This window comes from Balaenoptera ricei, chromosome 3 (assembly GCF_028023285.1).
Source record: "Balaenoptera ricei isolate mBalRic1 chromosome 3, mBalRic1.hap2, whole genome shotgun sequence".
NCBI classification, from domain to species: Eukaryota; Metazoa; Chordata; class Mammalia; order Artiodactyla; family Balaenopteridae; genus Balaenoptera; species Balaenoptera ricei.
This window is the reverse complement of record NC_082641.1, coordinates 20367002-20386258: the sequence shown is the minus strand read 5'-3', so window position 1 is coordinate 20386258 and position 19257 is coordinate 20367002.

Here is a 19257-nt window from a genome sequence, read left to right as displayed (position 1 = left end):
AATTAATTGCAAAAGCTGCCTGGCAATGCTGTAAAAATAATAGGATTTTATGTATTGCTTCATGTTGATCAGACTCAACTCAGTTTCATTCTGTCTCTCCCATAAATACAGTACTTTTCCAAAAAATAGATTAAATAAAACATTTAAAAGTTATGTCCTTGAATTTTATACTGGTAAATAGTTTACACTAATTATTAAATATATTCATACCTTTATGTGCTTAAAATGAACAACTTCTTATTTGTAACATTGTGGTAGCAAGGTAATGATAATCTTATTAGTCTGAAAAGACTTCATCTCATTTTAAAATTATGTTATCAGCCCCATCAAACATATTTGTAAATGTTGGTAGAGATTATCTGGTTATAGGGCATGAAGAGGCTGAGTGATTACTCCCACAGAAGACACTTGAAGTTTACAAAAAAAAAAAAACAAAACTTGAAAACATATTTGAAGGACTTGGAAAATGAGCAAATAGAGGGTAAAACTTTAAAAGAATTTACTATGGAAAGATTGCTAGTGTATCAGGTAAGAACTGTGAGTTTATGTTTGGAGTCCTCCCAAGACTCCCCTCAGATGGAAAAACATAGTTGTATAAGCTCAAGGGACAGATAATAGAGTTTAGAGCAGCTGGGCCACTGGAAGTTTAAAGGGAACGTTTTGGAACTGAGAGAGCCACAGTTTGAAATCCAAAATCTGAGTATAAACTCTATTCTTATCCCTGGCTAATTGTTAGATTTTGCATGCTGTGGAAGGCCCCAGGGAGCCTGGTGAAAAAGTAGGCAGAAACCGATACACACCTCAGCAAGTGGAAGCCTTCCTGGATTATGTCATATAGCTGTTCTTGGTTCTTGATATATATAGGGAAGAAATATAGGCAGGACCCAGCAACAAAAGAACTGCAGAGACCCTGAGTCCAGCTGTCTTGAAGTCTGTCCAAATCGTTAATTTACTGTCAGTCTGTGAAGTTGCAGGAGGAATCCCCACAAAGAGAAGCCTAAAAAAGAGGTCAGATTACCTAAGGGAGACATCATTTCCTGAACATGGCAGGAGAAACAGGTTTTGTAGTTTGAGATCATTCAAGGTCACTGATTACTATATCAATAATCCAACAATCCATAGGAAAAAAATCACAGTGTCATTGACATGTTATGTATTTACAATGTCCAGTTTTCAACCAAAAAATACTAGACGTGAAAAGACACGGAAAATTATCACTTATAATCAGGGGAAAAAGTAGTCAATAGACAGTGACTCCATGTGCCCCTAGATATTGAATTTCACAGGTAAATATTTATAAAATGTTCAAAGAATTTCAGAGAAAGATAATATAATGAGAGAAGAGTCAAGCACGTTTGTATTAGTTTCCTATTACTGCTATAACAAATTATTACAAATTCAGTGACTTAAAACCATACAGATTTATTATTTTTTAGTTTGGGGATTAGAAGTCCAAAATCAGTTTACTGGGATAAATCAAATTGCCAGGAGAGCTGGTTCCTCTGCAAGCAACAGAGAAAATCCTTGTTTTGCTGCTTTCACTTCTAGAGGCTGTCAGGATCCTTTGGCTCTTGGCCACATCACTCAGATCTCTGCTTCTGAGGCCACATCACCTCCTCCACTATGTCAGATCTCCATTTACCTTCCTCCTGTAGGGACACTGGTGGTTATATTTAGGGCCTACACAGATAGTCCAGGAAACTCTCCATCTCAACTGAATCATATGCAAATTCCCTTTAGCCACGAAATACAGTGTTCTCAGATTTGGCGGATTAGGACATAGATATCTTGGAGGGACAATTGTTGAGCTTATCACAAAGCGGAAAAGAAAATATAAATAGTTACCAAGTGAAAATTCTAGAGCTGAAAATTAGGTGTGCTTTTATAATGGTGTTATACCAACTTCCATCATCATTCTTTGTGACACAGAGATCTATATGAGTAATAAGCTGCATATTCTTCCATTGCATTTCTCTTAGTAGACTTTATTTTTTAGAGCAGTTTTAAGGTCACAGCAAAATTGAGCAGAAAGTACAGAGATTTCCCATATAAGCTGTGCCCTCATAAAAGCACAGCCTCCCCCATTATTAACATCCCACACCAGAGTGGTACAGTTGTTACAGTTGATGAAACTACTTTGATGAATCATTATCACCTAAAGCCCATAGTTTACATTATGGTTAACTCCTGTAAATTTTACAGATTTTGGCAAATGTGTAATAATATATATCCACCATTATAGTGTAATGCTGAATAGTTTTCCTGCCCTAAATATCCTCTGTGCTCTGCCAATTCATCCCTTCCTCCCCCTTCTGCTTCCCCCTCTATGTTCTATATTATTGGACTTCATATCTTTGTTGTCTCAACTCAAATAGCATGAAAATATTATACAATGATCTCCTCTAAAATAACAAATAAATAAAGAAATGTACAAGATAAATACCAAAAAAGGAAGGAAAACAACCCCTAACTCTCCAGCTACCACCCTATTGCTTTGGTTTTCAAATGCAAATCATTACCTTGTATCACTTAACAGTTTTCTCAAGTCTCAGGAGTATTCAACATTACTCTCCGCCTCATTCCATATGAACTGTGCTGCTCACTGGGCTCCTCTGGGCTCCTCCTCTGTTCTCCCGGCTCTAATTATGTATTTCTGGATGTTTCTTCTCAGTCACTTTTTCCTGTTCCTTTATCACTTGACTGCTAATTACTGATTTCCCAGGCCTCAAACATGGGCCACAACTTTTATCTCGCTCTACTTTTTTTTAGTTGATATTATCATTTCCATGTTTTCCATATTATCTACATGTTGATGGCTTCCAATTAATAGATATTTCCAAGCCCAACCTTTTGGCCCTTTTTACACCAAATCACTTACTTCTTTTCTTGATCGGTTGTTACATGAGAACAGTAACTTTAACATCCAGAATTGGGCCTTTTGTTTTTAATAACTAATTCTGTCCCTTATCCCATTTTCCCCATTTCAACAAATGCCACTACCATTCACACAGTTGTTCAAGTAGAAATATTTTGCTTACTAGCCACATGCCAGGTATTTTGCATGTCTCACTATTCTTTACAACATGCACCTTTTCAAATTAAATATCATCATTCTCATTTTAAAAACTAGGAGCTTATTGCTCAAAAGGCTTTAGAAAACTTTCCAAAGGTCACATAGCCTTTACCCCAAAACACTTAGCTCCTCCAATTCTATTTTCCACTAATAATTATAAAAAATTAAATGTAACTGATTTTAAAAGAAACATAGTATGACATGATTTCAAATTCATTTTTCCCTTCAAGCGAGGCATCTGGATTTCTGGTCATTCATTCTAGTAATTATTCCATTGCTCAAAATATTTTAAGCTCCTTATTGCATATGACTATACTTAGCATTGTTTTTTAAAGGATCAAAATGCTAGAAAATACATGTTTTTAAGAATCATTCTGCTGTGGGGAAGATCTAAAAACATTTAGAAACTAATATAGAGTTTTAATTTAAAATAATGCAAAAATAAAAATTAAAGATGCAGTTTAAAGCATTGAAATATTTGGGTATGTTAATGTATGTTTGTATTCAAATATGTGGTTTTTTTCCCCAATGTAATCATTGTAAGAGGTATTTGTGTATTCCAATGATGATCCTTTGCTTAAGTGTTTTTGCTAATTGTCTTTTGGAATTGTCTAATCTGATAGTTTATTAGCTATAAAAATTATTGATACATTTGTATTCACATCTCATATTTGATTATAAAGTCATCTATCCTAAATTACAAAAAGGACTTCTCTAATTAGTCAGGCATTTTTATCTACCTATTTATGTCCTAAATTGTACAGAGCAAAATGCAGTACAGTTGGGTATGAGAAACTAATTGGTTTTAATTACTAATTTAGAGCCAGTAAGGTACTAGTTAGTTTTCTCCTGTGTACTATTAAGAAAATGAATTCCTACTTGGCAGATTTTTTTTTTTTTTTTTTTTTTAAGGGCGAATGGTTGGTTACAGGCATCATATAGTGCTTGTGCAACTTTTCCTGCTGAGTTGCTACCAATAGACTTAGAGCTTGAAGGAGAGGAAACCTCACATGTTCTCAGGAACCTCTTCTTCCTGCTTTTTAAAAAGCTGCCTGATCTATTCCAGAAAGGAAGAAGGAAAATAAATCTTTGTCTTAATATTCTATACCTTTGAAGAGGTGAGGGCTAATTAAGATAATATTAATAACAATTTTACCTTTTTTCAAGGGTTTGTTTTGTTCTAGCCATTCTGTGCACTTTAGAAATTTTCCCTAATCCTTTCCTTTCTGTACAACATTCTTCTGTGATTCCTTTTGTCCTATTTTAATGATATTCAAAGTGAGACTTAGGTTAAGCAAATTGCCGGAGTTTAATTAGCTAATAAGTGAGTAGCCAATAATCAGACCTAGGTCTGTCTATTTCCCAATCCAAGGAAAAAGGCTTAATTTGGTTTAATCTATCATTTCCCAAATTATTTAACTAAAGAATACTTTTGTTTTTCTCCATCCTAATAATCAATATTAACACCCTGTAGAGGTAGTGTTTATGACATGTCCTTGGGAAAATGAAAATTGCTTTTAACTTACTCATTTTGAAGTTAAATAAACTTAAACTAGGCTATGTTAGGTTGTTCATCCAAGAACATAAAGTTAGAACCAGAAAAGCATAGCACCATGCCTAGAACATAGTAGGCATTCAGAATATTTGTTTTTATCTCTCTTTTTGAAAAATTTTTGTGATTCTCAATGTAATACCTTTCCACTATAAGACAACTTTCTTAAATGAAGTACTAGTAATAAAGGACTAGAAATGAGTTAGCTCCATAAAAAGGAAAAAGGGAACTTAACTATCATTTGGGATCCTCTTATTTCCTGGATTGCTTGTCTACATCCCTTTATAGGTATTGATTCATTTAGTTTTCTTAAAAGATTCTGTGGAATAGACATTTTATCTCCTCTTTTCACAGATAAAAAGACTGAATGGTGTTATTTTTCAAAAGAAATAATTTATAAATGAAATGTTTCCTTACTTGAACCCAGATTTGACTGGGTTCATACTCAGTAATCAAAGAAAGAGAGAAGACAGTGAGTTTGAGAGCAAGAACAAAAGTGAGAGGAGAGAGGAACAGTAGGGTTTTCTCTTTAAGTAGGTGATTTCCTGTCTTTTAAATAAAGCACCGAAGTAAATTAAGAGCAATTAACCTCTCAGACCAATCTCTGTCTCTCAAATTGCAGTAGTCTTGACACCTATTGCAATAGTTATGATTAAAGTCTCCCTTACAAGCTTTCACAATTGTCAGAATATTTTTTCATAGGTATTAGGGTTATTTGGCAACTACAACCATGGAGGCTGACTGTTTATGAAAAAGTATTAGGCAAATTTTTATAGTGATAATACAGATCATATGGTAGTAAAAATATTAAAATGACAATTAAATTTGGCAAGGATTCAAAATTAATAAAACTGATCTGTGTGAACGAGGGCAAATGTGACCAGAGCTCATTGGCAGAGGAGGACAGTAAATGATAGGAAATATGTGACTGTACATTATATTCAGTAAATACATGATTAAAGGAAGAGGAGCATGGGGAATAACCTAGATGGTTTGGTTGACTTAGAGTAATCAACTTTTAAAAGGAACAGAGCCTTTTGTTCTTTTTGTTCTAAGAAGAAAATTAGGAAGACAATTGTTTTTTGATACTAATTTTTTTGCTTCTCCAATTCATTTATTTTTGAAAGATCACATACTTATTTTAGAAGACTTATTTCAGTCCTAGATAAATGGAGTGTCTGGCCACCCATGACAGTCCCCATCTTTCTCAACTTATATGCATAATTGGAAAGCAGCTGTACTCTTTGGATCTTAAAATGATTAATAATTTGCATGAATATTTAGAATTTGATGGGTAGAACCATTTAAAATTTTTTGTCACTTTCTGTTGGTTCATATTTTAAAATTTTCACTCTCCATACTTTTATAGCTAGTTTCCTGGCACCTTCAATTATGCTATTTTGTCCCCACAGAATTAAAAGATATAATACAACAACTTGAAATTATAAACACACTCATTAACACATTTCTTTGTATCAAAAAATATAATGTAATCCATAATAATCAGATCAGTTTGGAAAATTCTTAAGGGTATGCCTAGATATATGTTACCTGAAAAAAAGTGCTTTTCACATATTCTAAAGGGTATGGGTTTTGTAAAATCAGGCAATATATTTCATATTCAAAAAGTTCTGTCCCCCAAATCAGTGGATTTTAAATATTTCCTTTCAGTTTTAAATGAAGATAAATTATTGAACAAGGTGAAAATAGTGTTTCATGCTCCATTTGGGGTCTTAACTGGAATTTTTAATTACAATTTGGGAGACTGCACCTCTTCTACAAAAGAAGAATGGGTAAGTCATGCAAATGTTTGTCGACAAAAACAACATGATTCCTATACATGGTTTATTTCCAATGATAAAGTGTCAGGTTTCTAAAATTAAATTGTATGTGTATACTAAAAGATACATGGGATGAATGATACCTTTCCTGAGATTTGCTTCACATTTTTCCCTTTGTGGGATTGGTGGTGTCAGAGTAGGTATAAATGAAACAAGAATAACCATGAGCTAATAATTGTTGAAAGTAGGTGGTGAGTACATGATGTTTTTAAAATATATTATTCCCTTCATTTTTGCATTTTTTGAAAAAGTTAAAAAAATCTAAGTGGCATTTGATATTTTCATGTAATGGTTTCTTCCTCTTTGATAAATCAGATTTAAAAATTGTTCTTACAGAATTAGATTTTTTTCTATAAACTATGTTTCTAATATTATCACTTACATCAAACTCCACCAACCCCAGCATAATATAGCATTCAACAGTCCCTGCTTTTCTATCCTGAGTACAGCTTCCACACCTGCACACAGACATCCTGTGTTCAAATCAAATTTGATCAATTCAGTGGCTCTTGGGAAAAGAGACTGTTTCTGTTTTGGTACACAAGGCTTTGTGCTTCCTATCTCCTCATGATGCTGCACATTCCCTCACTCAACAGACCCCAGCCCACCAGCCTTGATTTATTCCCCACCCCCTGCATGACACTCACTGCAATGCTCTTAATCTACCCTATTCCTGACTTACTCTATTATTTTTTCCTAATACAACATAAAATTGTTATTCTGTTTCTCCTTAGGGTAATAAGTAAAGTCACATCTTCTTCATCTCTCCTTCATAACAATTTAAACATTTCCTTTCTTAGCAATTTTCAAAATTTATTATAATTTTCTGTGTAATTGTTTGTCTGGCTAAACTGTGGTTATATCATTCAAAACTGTGTTTGTTGGAACTACCAGTACCCTGCAGATGGTATGGACACGTATCTTTAATTAAAACATTAATGAAAGTCCTTCATTCAATGGCTGCCTTGGGCAAAGAGGATGTTATATCAGAAAATGCGATTACATTTTAACTATAAAGTAGCCTTAATTTTTTGTGTAAATTTATTTTGTATATGGCTAGGAATTATGTATATCAAATTACATTTTTATTTATTTATTTATCTTTTAATTCAAAAAATGGTCTTCTGGAGAATAAATGACAAGGCAGGGTTTAACTCATGACCTTGCATTGTAGTTCATTGCATTGCAAGTTCATGAACTTGCAAACTCATAAATTTTCAAGGATATGTGAAAGCAAGCTATATAAGACAGTTAATAAACTAAACTCATGGGGTCACACTTGCTGGGGCATGAGAAGTGCTAAGAAGTAAAATATGGTGTAAACAGATGGCTCAAGTTTTCAAGGAAGTTCTGCTATATCTATTGGCATAAATGGGAGACCTGTTTTCACAAGAGTAGCATTTGAGCAGAGCTGTGGAATTAAGTGAGAATACAGGTCAAGTTGCTATCTGGGGAAGAAACCAGACTAAAGGGATTTCCATTTCAAAGGCCCTAAGGCAGGGTTATGATTGGGAGCTATAAGGAAAAGCCAAAGGGACAAGGTGGCTAAAGCAGTGACAGGTATTTCTCTATGAAATTTTGCCAGTTTTTATAACTTTAGCTGAAAGGAAAAAAAGAAAGAAAGAAAGAAGAAAAAGAAAGAAAGAGAAAGAAGAAAGAAAGAAAGAGTCCTAAAACTATGTAATAGAACGTTATCTCCACTCTACATCATTTCCATACACACGTTTGATTTTTTTTCTTATTATTGTAACTCATAAGAATAAGCTATAAATGTGACAGAAGCTATTTATTCCTCAATTAGTGAGACACCATTAAAAACCCTAGTGAATTTGCCTGCTGGGATAATGTGCTACTGTGAATGCCTTTTTAGTTTCTAAAATGTTTGGTGTAAATGTCTACGTTGACATGGTAAAATTTGTCCTATGACTAATTTTTTAATGAGTGTTGGTTTACTTTTGTGACCCTCACTTTATATGCACTTAATTGGAATTGATCTGTCAAAAATGTTTCAAGAAGCCTGGAAAATATATTTTCTTTCTTATATGGGTATTGCATACATTTGAAATCAAAGACAAATGAACCCACATGTTTTAAAATAAAGTTAAATCCCAAGATCAGACAACAGAATGAAAACTAAATGATGATTTTGGGGAAAATTGTATGATTTGTGTATTTAACAAAGTTGGTTTAAGAATAGCATACTTTAAATAGAAATAATATATGCTAAGATATTTTACTTTTTTTTTTTTCATTAAAATAATTACCTGTAAAGACTATGAATGGTGTTGGAAAACCTTTTGGCATTTTCTTATGGAGTTAAACATGTACTTACCATATTAACCAGAAATCTTACTGGTTACCCAAGTTCACACAAAAACTATGTGTGGATGTTTAAAATACCTTGATTCATGATTCCCAGTCCCTTCAACTGGTATATGGGAAACCAGACTGTGATTCATGCAATTGAATACTACTCAGTAATACAAAAGAATGAGCTATTGAGACACACAATACAAGGGTGACTCTCAGAAGCCTTATACTAAGTAAAAGGAGACAAAGACAAAATACAATATATCACATGATTCTATTTCTATGAATTTCTTGCAAGAGCAAAACTATAGGGACAAAAAAACTGATCAGTTGTTGATAGGAGTCAGGGATAGAAGAAAGGATTCCCTGCAGAGGATCACAAGGAAGTTTTTTGAGATGATTCACGTTATATATTGTGATTGTGTTGGTAGATATATGAATGCATAGGTTTGTCAAAACTCATAGAAATACACAATAAAAGTGGTGAATTTTACTGTATGTAAATTATTTTTAAATGCCCCCCCACCAAAAAAAAAAAAAAAAAAAAAGGCACAAAGAAAAGCACAACAGTCTGTTAAGGGGTAAAGTCCTCACAATAGACAGCTGAGAATCTAGTGCACATTGTGTTTGCTTATTACTAACTATAATCTAGCAGGAGATAAGGTATTATGGTAAAGATTACTATTTACGTAGGTTCCCTCAAAATTCGATCTGGTCACGTGTTGTTGTACCCAATGGAGTGAGAGTTGGAGAAATGTGTGGGACTGCCTGGTTTAGCATGCTTTCACGTTCATTCTCCTTCTGATAGCACAGGATGACTTTGGAAGTTGTGTGTTGAAGATATCAGAGCCAAAGATAGAAGTTGTTTTGTATTTATGGAAGTGAGAAAAGAAAATCCTCTATCGTAATAAGCCTTTGAAATGTTTTTGGTTTCTCATTAATGCTGCTATTATTATCATAACTTATACAAACTTTGTTAAAAACTCCATTCTGACCGAATTCATTGGAAATTTTCGTTCATTGACTTACAAAAGAAAATGATCAATTAATTCAGGTTCTATAATTTAGAAGTGTGTCTCCCCTAATGTTTGGCTATTAATTCTGTATATCACTTGAAACAATGTATTGCTCCACAATCCCTTAAAAAAACATCCTGCTGTACCTGGTGGATTTTTCAATCTGGATATTCTTGTATACCTCCTATTAGTCACTCATTCATCAATTTACCGTTCACCAGACATTTACTGTTGCTTAATCCAAAGCATATGAATTTGTCAGTATTTAACTTCTATTGACCTATAAGCATGATAATTTCACATAGTCCAATCATAGTTACTTTCTGTGGTATAATTATGTAATTCATATCTTTTCAGTTGTTTAGCTTTTCTATTTCAGGAACAACGATGAGTTAGTTACACATTTCAGGCTAAATATCTTGCAGTGTTTTCTTTTTAATAGAGAATCTTTGTTATGTAGATCCAGTCCATTTAATTCCAGTTCTGGTTTACATGAAGCCCAAATTTTTTCTGTATTTTGAAAAGACTTCTGATAATTCCAGGTAAATGATAAAGAGCTAAATCATTTTCTACAAACACAGTCAGACCTAGTTCTTGTATTCTTATCTTACATATTGTATTTCCCTGCCTAATCCCCAGCATTCTTGTCATTTAATTATGTTACGTGCAATTTCCAAAAAATCAAAACAAGAAATTTGGAAGGATATGTAAAGGCAAACTATACAAATAGTGTCATTTCCAGTGAAAGTTTTGTCCAACTAAATTTTTTATATTCTGGAATTGTGAATGATGAGCATTCATTTTTGAGAGGGAGAAAAAAAATCAAGAAATTTTCAAGCTGACTGTTTTTACATTGTTGTTATTATGAGATCATTTTAGATATTTGTGATCTTTTATCTTTATTTGATAAAAGTCAGCAACTCTTCATACATATTAAATCTGTGAATAAATTGGTAGGCAGAAACAAAAGAAATTCTAGTGATTAGATTATTTTTAGCCTATTAATCAGTCATAAAGAAAAGATCAGATAGTTCAAGTCATATTCAAAATGTTTAATTTTTGCTTTTTATTACTTATAATATCTCTCTCTGTCTCTCTCTCTCTCTATATATGGCACCATAGACAACTTACAGAAAATATGACTGTGTTTTGAATCTGAGTTTATTTATAGCAAGACTCAAGCTCAAAATAATGTGACATCAACAAAGAAGCCATGAAAAATGGAATTAGTTATAATTTAAGTTGCAAATAATATAGACAAGCAACCATTAGATTATCCAGAAGTTGTCTCCTTGTATTGATTACTTTTTCCAGTCAAGACTTAGCATACTCTTTCAGATGTTGTAGAAGCTTAATAAGCATTTGCTAAATGAGGTGATTTTCTAAAGGTCAAGGTAAAAATAGACAGGACACTGACAATGAAATTAGAAAGGGTAAGCCATAAGTAATAATTCCAGAAACAGAGAGAAGCCACATCTAGACATGTGCATGGAGAGATCTTCCTGTTCTGGTTTCCAGACTTTTCTTGGACTCTTCTGAATGTGGTGCTTTCCTTGATGCACCTGGTATCCTGTAGATGTTATTCAGTATTTGGTAACATATGACTAAAATGAGTAAGGCAAAGAGAATCAGCAACAGGTGCTGGAAAGAAGAAAATGCAGCTTTAATGTACAAATATGAAAGATATTCTCATCTTTCTATTTATCATACTGTCACTTGTTTTTGAACTTGGATTTCTTCCCATTTTGTAATAATTTTATGAAATATCCAATAGAGATTTATATGACTTTTCTTAGTTTTTATGCAGTTATTTTTCTTCTAAAGATTTAAACCACTGAAGTTTTAAACATTAGTAAGCTTTGATTTACAGATTAGGTAAAAACTCAGTGAAATTAGATGATTTGCCTAAAGTCATAGAATTAATAATAGTAAAGTCTCTATTTAAACAGGATGTCTGTGTTGGGTAGAGGGGAGATAGTGAATTGTTGCAAGAGCCTTTTGTGCTGAGTTATTTCTGTAGCTTTATCTGGGATCTTCTGCATAGAAGCAAAGGAGAAGCTAAGACATAGTTTATTTGGAAGGGTCAATATACACTGGCAGGTGAGAGGGAAGGTGGTACAGGGAAGGGAATGCAGCCAAGAGAAATGCATTATGTAGCCAGTTACATGGAGTAATCCTACAGGACCATTCTGAGTAATTATGCAGAATACATGCCTTAGATGTATTGTGGCCAAGAAAAAAATGGGAATAGGAATATTAGTATCTACCCATCTATCAGACATTGCTGAAGGTCTGTCCTCTTCAGGGACATTGTTTCCCAGTCACTTCTATCCCATCTGTAGATTCACAGTGTGGATTTTAACAAGCCAGGATATCCTTCATACAGTGATGTTGTACTGACTACTAGATGTGTGATCAGAAATTCTAAGGGGATCCAAGCAGTAATTCTGACAGGTCTGGCCCCGCAAATGCATGACTTGTATAATGCTCATAGATACTTTATGGCATTGGTACTATTATTATTCACGCTACACGTGTGAAAATCAAAAGATCTGGAAATGTTTCATAATTTTGTCAAGGTCACACAGTCTGGAAGTGGAATAGACCCAGGACTTCTGCTTAAGTCTCTGAGTCTCAAGTCTATGCTCTTAATCGCTTTTTTAACAAGTCTTCAAAGATGTTAATTTATTATTCAGACAGCCTCAGAATACTCCATGGAAAATCATTACACCCATACAATATGCTCGGATGTTATAGTAGCTCATATACAATGAATACAGAAGATAGGAGTAGAGTTGGATTGTAAATAGAAGAATATATTAGCCTTAGGAACAATTCTAGAGAGGTTGGCAAATGTAGAGGAATCGTGGCTATACAGAAAACATTTTTTTGAAAATTAAAAAATGTATTGCGGTTTCGACATGCAGTACATTTTCGAAAAAATGTATTGCAATTACAAGGTGTATATTCTTGTACAAATATTACTGTTTTGGCCTTGTTTTTATCCCACTTTGAAAACCCCATTATTATGCTCTGCCTTACAGTTACAGAGATGACAACTTTTCTGCCCCATGAAGTATAAAGGAGACAGGTAATGAACAAATAAATAAACAAATAACAGGTGATGATAAGGACTGTAATGAAAATAAAAACGTGATGCTATAAGGAAGGATGAAAAAAAAATCCTTTATGTTGGGAGTTCAAGGAAGGAATCTCCAAGAAAGTGAGATTTAAGATAAATGAGAGAATAAGCCAGCCACGAGAGCACATCAAACAGCAAAAGTAGTTAGTGCCAAGATCCATGGCAGAGGTGAGCTCCCTGTGCTTAAGGAACAAGGAAAGACAGGTACCTCCCCTACCCTTTGAATCACTTTAAACAGAGAGTAGGGGAAGTAGATGAGGTGTAAAGTTAAGCAGGATTCTCATCTTGTATTGTGTAGAGCTAGATAATTCACAATAAAAGGTTTGATTTCATTCTGAACAAAATAACAAGCTAATAAAGATTTTGAAAAAGGGTAATAAATAATATAGTATCTATTTCTCTATCCATCTATATAATTCAGGATTTAATTTTGTCTAGAAGGGGAACAGTGGACGTGAATATATGTAGGTAAATTTGGGAAATGATTTTGAGATGGAATTAATTGTATTTTGTTAACATTTTTAAGAAAGATGAAACACACTAAGTAGGAAGAGGAAGAAAGAATGAAAGAGGAAGGAAAGAAAAGAAAGAGAAAGACAACACTGTTATCAATGAGGCAAGGTGTATTGGTCTATACTTTGTTTTGTACAAGTTACAAAAGCTTGATTTGACTAAATTTAATTTTTTCTGGACAGTGTACAGAATCAAAGACATAATGACAAGAAATAGAAGAATTAGGGAAGTGAAGACTGTTTTCCTCTCTATCTCTCTTTCAATTTTTTTTTTTTTTTCTGTCTTCCTGTGAAGGTCTTCAAGAGGCCTGACTTGGGTCAGATACCTGTTCTGGATTAATCAGTGAATCAGTGTGTTCAGGGAAAGGAAACTATAGTTTGATCAGTGTAGTCATATGTTCATTTCTGTGTGCAGGTAGAAACTTTCCATATTCAAAAGACCACTTCACCATCACAGTCGATCCTTACTATAGCATAGGGAATAATCAGTTCTGCATGGAAAACTTAGGGAAGTCTTGTCTAAGAAGTGACATCTGAGCTGGATTTTGAAGGAGTAAATAACTCAGTTCAACGCAATATGTACTGAAGGCTTATTAAATTCAGGGTATTCTGCTAAGGTGTGGTGAAGCATACAGAAGTGAATAAAATACAGTTTCTTCAATACGGGGACTTAACAATCTAATGAAGGAGACTGACATATACACATAAGCTGCTGTGGAAGTTCTCTTGACATCATTAAGTTTAATCCTGAAACATACTGGGATGTCAGGCATTCTTAAAAGGCTTAGCTATTATAACACATGCAGCAATGACTTGGGACAAGTCCCCTGGATAAAAATTAGCCCATGGAGGATGGGCTTAGCTATAAATTGGCAATATATCCATTCAGTAAACAGTTACTGACTACCTATGTGCCCAAAAAAAGACAAGGACCAGTGAATACGAATATAAACATTTAGTATGACTTCATCAAAGAACCTGTAATTTACTGAAGGATATGGACTAATTATAATTCAGTTAAATTCATACTTTGAAAGAGTGTTATAAATCACAGATGGTTTATAAAAAGGGCTTTCAGTTGCATAGTACTCATGTGCTCAGCTTATTTTTTCCTTACAATGACCCTCATAAGAAGGTGCTATTGTGATCACCATTTGCAAGTGTGAAAATCAGTGTGCAGAGAAGTTAATGAATGTGCTCCACAGAGTAAGTGGGAGATTAGTATTTAAAATGAGGTGGTGTGGCTCCAGAGTCCGTGCTATGAAGATAAGAAAAGAAGGTATCAATAGACATGGAAAATGTAGAAGGTTCCAGGTCTTGAATTTTCAGTAAAGTTTAGGAACAGAGGTGGTAGAAATAACTGAGTGAGTAAGTTGGCAAAAGAGGAAGATGAGAACAGAGTGGGGTGTTTCATGTGCAGATTTCTTTTTTTTTTTTTTTTAACATCTTTATTGGAGTATAATTGCTTTACAATGGTGTGTTAGTTTCTGCTTTATAACAAAGTGAATCAGTTATACATATACATATGTTCCCATATCTCTTCCCTCTTGCGTCTCCCTCCCTCCCACCCTCCCTATCCCACCCCTCTAGGTGGTCACAAAGCATTGAGCTGATCTCCCTGTGCTATGCGGCTGCTTCTCACTAGCTATCTATTTTACGTTTTATAGTGTATATATTTCCATGCCACTCTCTCACTTTGTCACAGCTTACCCTTCCCCCTCCCCATATCCTCAAGTCCATTCTCTAGTAGGTCTGTGTCTTTATTCCCGTCTTACCCCTAGGTTCTTCATCACCTTTTTTTTTTTTTTTTTTTAGATTCCATATATATGTGTTAGCATACGGTATTTGTTTTTCTCTTTCTGACTCACTTCACTCTGTATGACAGACTCTAGGTCCATCCACCTCACCACAAATAACTCAATTTTGTTTCTTTTTATGGCTGAGTAATATTCCATTGTATATATGTGCCACATCTTCTTTATCCGATGTGCAGATTTCTAAATTGGAATATTTTTCAGTGATCAAGTAGTCCAATATTTGGCTCTGAAAGTTGGTTTTTGGAAAGGTATCATTAAAATGAGAATTCATGTCATTTCCTAGATTTTTTCATTTTTAGATAGAGTTATCCAGAATGATGTCTGGGTGCTTGGAGTAGAAAAATGTGTGTGCTACCATCCAAAAATCACCCTTAATGTGGGCCTTTGTTTCTAACCCATTGCAGCTAACAGAGTGCATGGAATGCTAACACAATTGCCATATCTTTGACTTATTCTCCTTCTCGGGAATTCCATGCTGAATGTCAACTGGCTCAACTTCTAAGTCTATTTTTTAGTCCATCCTCTTATCTGCATTCCAGGTGTCAATGTAATAGTATACTAGCTCAAATTGGTGATATATTCCTATCTTAAATTACAGCAGCAATCTCTTAAGTGGTCTTGTTGATCCAGACATGTCCATTTTTAATTATCTCAAAATATTGAACTAATACAGTTTCCAAGTAAGTTCTATGTTAAAAATCCTCTGTTAACCCCAGCAAATAAAGTCTGATTCCTCAAAGTGGATTAAATGGACCTACATGACCCAACTGCTGACCATTTTTCCCTCCTGGTCAACCACCACCCTCAACTCAACTCTTCTAACCACTTTGGTCTCCAAAAATTACCTTTCTCTTTCACCTTCAGGATTTTCTATATGTTTGTCTACTTTTTTCTTTCCTGTTATCCATCCTATAATTCAAGTCTGAGCTTACATATCAATTCCTTATGTAAGCCTTTCCTTCCTCCTCTGAGACTGATCTCCAATTGCTTCTATGATTATTCCTACTTTAGCCCTTTTTATTACTGTTATTATTATTGTTACTTTTGTCATCCTTATTATCACTTATTTTCTATACCTATAAGCAAGTTGCATACATACTATATTCTTAGCCAAGTTTGTCTATTGTTGACATTTTGCCTGATTTGTTTTATCATTTGTTCTCTCTCTCCCAATCTGTATATACACAGTGAGTATATACACACATCATATATATATATATACGCACACACACACTTTATATAATAGTATATATAATATCTAAATATAATATATATACACATATATACATGAACATGTATATATACAAGCATACACTATTTAAGAGTATATACATATATATGGCATATAACATAAAATATATAGAGAATACACACATACATATGGAGCATCACCATGCTTTCTCAGGGTACTTTCATCCAAAACTTGCATTATACATCATTCTTTTTATTCTTTTTTGTAAAATCCTTTCAGAATTGTATCCATTTATCCTAAAATCTGTGATTTGAAACTGTCATTTTTCTGTGAAAAGATATTTTATTTACTTTCACCAGCTAGAATTCACACATATTCTCTTAATCTGAAATTGCAAAATCATACTTCCTGAAGACTTTTAAACATATATATACTTAGAAACATTCATCCTTGGTGTTGAACTCCCATTAGAAATTTTTACTCTAAGGATCACTTATGCACATCATATATCAGGTTCTTTAAATTTATGTAAGTGCATGCTCGGTTCCTCTCCCATAATGTTCAATGACATAATATGCATAGAATTTCTTGTATTTTTTAAAGCTTGCTATAATACAATTAAATGAGAAAATTTTATTCTCTTTAAGTAATATTTTCCAGTTAAAACTTCTCTTTGAAGGTGAAGGTAAATAATCATCTTTGGTGGTTGTTTTCTGCCATATTAGGCTTACTCTTTTCCCCTAAACGTAAATAACTTAGGTTAACGTAGGTAGCTCACTTTCATGCAAACACAGACACACTTGTCATCTGGGAAGCCTGGAGAATACTAAATTAATTTAGTTATGTCAACCTTCATGAGAATAGGAAATGTACACTAGTGGTATGTGAAATTACTAATAGCCATGAAAGGTTATATTCAAGACTGCTGGCTTTATCCTTCATTTATTGAAAAAATTTAATCTATACTTTAGGCTGATTTCTACTGCACTAACAGACATACAGTGTGCTATTGAGCATCCTAAAGTTCACATGAACAATAAATGTACAATAATTTCTAAGAAAATTGTTATAAGTAGGATAGTGAGCTTTAGGCCAAGTTGTGAGGGATGAGTAAAAATTTGTTTCACAGAACATGGGTCAGGGGAGGTCACTAAAGGCAGAAGGAAAAGCTTGTTTTCATTCAAATGCATCAAAGCAATAGAGCACAGTACACATGGAGGTGTACATCGAGCCTTATTATCACCTGTGAAGTTGACCTTGTACTTTTTAAGTCATTTTAAGTCTAGTGTTCAAATAAGTGTTGATTTTTGTTTTTCTGTGGAACTTATTTCATTATGCCTGACTGTGGGCAATTTTAACCTCCTTGTTCCTTGCATGATTATGATCTTTGCCTTTGTAGACAGATCTTCCCACAACATCTGTGAAAAAGAAAAGAAAGTATAGTTTTAAAACAAAATAAAGATGTTCTTTTCACTAGGTACTTATGTACTACATGATTATTACAGAAATAAAAAGATACAAGATTCCTAGTATTCTTTAATGATCACTTTCTTTATGCTCAGTCCAGCACAAGGTTCTTCTTGTATTCTTCTAAGGTGATTTTTCACATTATTTTATAAAATAATACACCTCAGAAGAACCCAGCTACTACTTTTTTCACACAGACTTTGGCAACCATTGCTCCATATTTCCTAATTTTAACTTTTTCGTTGTTTTTTTTAAACTTTGTCTCCACTAGCCATGATTTATATTGATGAAAAAGCAACATTTGGAAGTTCTAATCAATGGAGCAAATGGTCTCCAGTAGTTTTTACCATTCCTGAAAATAATTTATTTCATGGGTAATGCTTTATTGGTATAAATAATGGTCCAAATATAACTCAGATGTATTCCCTAAAATTCCATAGTATATTTTTATCTTGGGGGAGAAACTATCATATATACTAGGCATGAATTGATTTTTTAAAAATTTATCCTTATATTCACTTGAGAAAAGTATGTGAAAGGACACGGAGCTATTATATTGAGCTTATAATTATTTTCAGTTCCCACTGAGCTTAATTATTTCCAGTTCCCACTGTGGTTTCCTGCATTCCCCCTTGCAAGTTGATAAAATTTTAGATTATATTTTTCACTTGTGTAAAGTAGTTTTATAAGGATGGCACCAGTTTCCTGATCTCCATCTCTAGAGAGGGAATTAGAGTTAACAGATTAAATCGTAGAAGGGCTGTGTTGTATTGAAGTAAGAATAGATTTTATAATTGAAAATCTGATTAACTATTGTGACAGGTTATTGAACAAACATAGATGATTTTTGTCCCTAGACAGACAGGCAATTGATTTTTTTTTAACACAGTTGTTTTTGAAAAGAAAATGAAATAGATAATCTATTGCTTTCTCTTAAGAGTTAAAATTTTGCAACTATGTAAACCTATTTATCTTAATCCGTGAGAGAGACAGAGTATGGTAATAGAGAACATAGCATTTAAAACCAGAATTCCTAAGTTCAAGTCTTGGTTCCACCACTTATAAGCTTTGTGATCCTGATAGCTTCCCTACTATAGCCTCCAAATAAGATTCTGACATAAGATGTGGACAGTTTTAGTACCTGCTACATGTTTGTTTGTTTGTTTGTTTTAATTTTTAAAATTTTATATATTATTTTTATTTTTGGCTGTGTTGGGTGTTTGTTGCTGTGTGCGGGCTTTTCTCTAGTTTTGGCAAGGGGGGCTACTCTTTGTTGCAGTGTGCGGACTTCTCATTGCGGTGGCTTCTCATTGCAGAGCACGGGCTCTAGATGCA